The 3,767-nt window shown below is 39.3% G+C and overlaps 1 long non-coding RNA gene across 1 annotated transcript in view; it reads left to right on the top strand.

Annotated features, from left to right (window-relative positions):
- LOC309843934 overlaps positions 1-3,767 on the top strand; it is a 1,014,078-nt gene that overhangs the window by 120,508 nt on the left and 889,803 nt on the right. The gene's annotated exons all lie outside the window — the stretch shown is intronic.

Below are 3,767 nucleotides of genomic sequence, written 5' to 3'. Positions count from 1 at the left end.
TTTTTGTTTTGAGAGAGTTTATCCAAAACATTTTCCTGAAGTTTGCATAAACACTAATTTCAGGGCGTGTTTTTTAAAAATCACTCTTTTTATGTGTATTTACTGGACATACAGTTCACAAAGTGGATAGAAACCAAATAAGGTCAAAGTGGAAGCCCCTCTTCAAGATAGTAACTCTCACTGTAATTCATTGGTCATTTTAACCTCAAACTACAAATATTTACAGCCAGCGCAAGGTCAATTTTTGTCTTTTGCAACATTTTCTGGGCTGTGAAGTTGGGAAAGCTGTCGTGTTCACTTGGTTTCTATGACCCATGTCTCTTGAAAGTTTTCTTATAATCTGTTCTGTTGTGAAGTTGTAAATAAATGCTTCACTAAGTGTCATCTTTTCCTTTGAAAATAAAAACATCTGGCTTATTTCAAGAACTTCAGTGTTTCTTAGTCCTACACAAAGAACCATCTCACAGCTGCACTTGCTCAAAAACAGGTCAGGGAGGGGATGTGTCAAAATGATACATTCTAGGATATAGTGCTATAGAAAATATAAAATTATATAAAATAATACAGTGGCCTAAAAAAAAAAAGATTTACAAAAGTCAAATTTATTTATATCAAGAATACTGATGGGAGGGGCGCCTGGGTGGCTCAGTGGGTTAAACGGCTCCCTTTAGCTCAGGTCATGATCCCAGGGTCCTGGAATCGAGCCACACCTTTCCTCCCACTCTCTGCTCAGCAGGGAGCTTGCTTCTCCCTCTCCCTCTGTGCTTTATCTCTCTCTCTCTCAGATAAATAAATAAAATCTGCAGAAAAAAAAAAAGAATACTGATGGGAATAAAGTTGCTTTTCTAGGTGAAAAAAAAAAAAAAAAAAAGTAGTGCATGACAAGGACTTAGGTTCTCATCTGCCCAGTTAGAAAGCATTAAAAAAAACTCCATTTGTTGCAACATAAGAATGAGTTCTGTTCCTCCTTAGAATTTTAGAGAGCATGAGTTCTAGAGGTTATCTAGTTCAACAATATTTCTTCTTTATCTTATTTTTGTTTTTCATAAGCAGATGATAAGCACTAGGACCAGACTGGAGGAGGACTGATCTAATATTGACTCAGATCCTGTTAAAGTGCAAAAGATTACAGATAGTAGGGAAGCCTTTTTGGGCCACCTACATGCTGAAGCTGGGTCATGTGTGACAGTCTTCAGATCCAGAACTCTGCAAAGTGATGGGGGTTCTAACAATGAGTAGTCAGCTGCTGGACATATTATTATTAACAATCATAATTGTTCACTTACAGAGGACTCCTGGACATTTTATAACCTTCTTGTATTTTGGGATCAGTATGAAATATAGGAATTACCTGTATATGTAGATGAGTACACAAAGGCTTAAGGTGATGAAAATCAAGCAACTAATCTATGATGACACTGATACCATATTTTACTCTCAACCATGAAATCCAGTATCTCCACACTGTGTTCTATGGTGCCTGGAGAAGAAAGAATTCCATGGCCAATTATGATGGAGAAATGTTGCATACTGGATGATTCACAATGCACATCAGCACAGTAAGAGTTTTGAAAGATACTGCAGGAAAAAATTAAAGCACACATTAAACAGTTTAACTTTATTCAACCTTGAATTTATCAAACTAATTTGACCATCAAATTCTTTTTCTTGTGGAGCAGCTATTAACATCTCAGAGTTTCTAATAGGGCAATCTGAGTGATGCTTCACTAATGATGGGGTTGAGGACATGCTACTCCAAAATATGGCGTATTGAATATTTTAAACTGGAGGAGTTTGAGAAAACAGTAGAAGCAAGATCATTCTGACCTTTCCCCCCACCACCACTCTTCTCCTCTGAAACAGGTCACGGAACTCTTCTGTGAGAGGTGCCTTCCCTTACCCTGGAGGAAGGGAACATTCTTATCTCTGCGACAAAGGGGCACTGAGAAGAATCCTAACAATCGGAACTTGCTAAGTTTCCCCCAGTTCACTATGATTGCCTCAGGCTCTCTGATCTAACATTATTTCTACAGGACTGTTCAGTCTTCATTAAACCTGTTTCCTTGGGTCTTCATTTCTTTTTGAATGTTCCCATGTCACATAAAACTTATATTAAAGACAGATTTGTAGGCTTTTCTCCTGCTAATCTCTTTGTCAGTTTAAATTTCAGACCCAGCCAGGGACCCTAAGAACATACAGGGAAACTTTTTCCTTCCCTACACTAAATTATACCATCTCTTAATATAAAAATTAATGAATGTCTCTAAAGTAGTCAGTGAATATTATGTCAGACATGAGATGCCCTGGACATCTCATGTAAATCTGCATTGCGTGATAGGAGATGTTTATTATGTTACGTATTTACCTCCCCCACCAGATGGCAAGGAACTCCTCCCAGGCTCTTCTATAAATTCACACAAGCACACAAGCGCGCACAGCTGTGCGTGCGCGCACACACGCCCCACTTATTTAGTACAGTATAATGTGTGCTGTTAAGAGATAACAGACAGGGGGTGCTTGGGTGGCTCAGTGGGTTGAGCCGCTGCCTTCGGCTCAGGTCATGATCTCAGGGTCCTGGGATCCAGCCCCACATTGGGCTCTCTGCTCAGCAGGAAGCGTGCTTCCTCCTCTCTCTCTGCCTGTCTCTCTGCCTACTTGTGATCTCTCTCTCTCTCTCTCTCTGTCAAATAAATAAATAAATAAATAAATCTTTTAAAAAAAAAAGAGGTAACAGACAGGAACTAGCGAAACACCGAGGAGGGAGTCGTGTCCCCCGCCCCTCTCCATCTCAGGATGTCAGTTTCTTCTATAGAAGAAGTGGAGATTGAGTTAACTTTTAAAGTTATAGGAGACCGACTGAAACCAAGGGTCCGGTGAAAACCAGAGGCATGAAACAATTTAAGGAGGCACCAAGACTTTTGTGGGCATGCAAATGAAATCCATTATATTATATCCTGCCTTTTAGAAAAGAGCTTGGACCTTAAGCTTATAATGCTGTTGCCAAAATTCTGGTGACCTGGTTTGCAGTTTCTTTTGGGGGAAGTTAGAATACTTACAACACTCCCAGCATTGTGCAAGATCCTGAGGGATTCAAGAGGTTTGCAACTGAAATATATAAAAGTAAATGAATGCTGCTAAGGAAGCTCATTATAAATGTTCTCACCACCAAAAAGAGACGGTCATTATGTGATGGGACAAAGGTGATAAGGGAACACTGTGGTAGTAATTATTAGTAATTATTTTGCAATGTATGAGGGTATCAAATCAACAAGATGTACACCTAAAACTTACACAGTTTTATATGCCAATTTTATCTCAATAAAGCTGGAAAAGATAAAAGAGAAAGCAGCTGATTTTTTAAAAAGTAAAGCAAAATAAGTATGCCATTCCTTACTCTTCTATCAAGCAAGCAATACTACACAGCTGGAGCATGATTTTGATATCGGATGGAGGTTTAAGTGCCAATTTCAAGTTACTGAGGATTCCCCCCACCTCGGTTTCCTCATCTATAAAATGGAACTGTTGTGAATGAGATACATGGTACATGTCAAGGGCTAACCACAGTGCCTGACCCATGTACGGTCAGCTCGGTAAATAGTGTCTGTTACCATTTTATACATTGAAGAGATTTTCTTTTCCACTTTTTTTTTCTTACACATTTCTTCTCCTTTGTCTTCCCACCTATAGAACTACTTTTAAGGGGCACATGAGTGGCTCAGTGTTAGGTTAAGCCTCTGCCTTTGGCTCAGGTCATGATCTCAGGGTCC

The sequence above is a fragment of the Mustela nivalis genome (genome assembly GCF_964662115.1).
Source record: "Mustela nivalis genome assembly, chromosome: 11".
NCBI lineage: Eukaryota > Metazoa > Chordata > Mammalia > Carnivora > Mustelidae > Mustela > Mustela nivalis.
The sequence above is the reverse complement of the archived record's forward strand: the minus strand, read 5'-3'. Positions and strand labels throughout refer to the sequence as shown.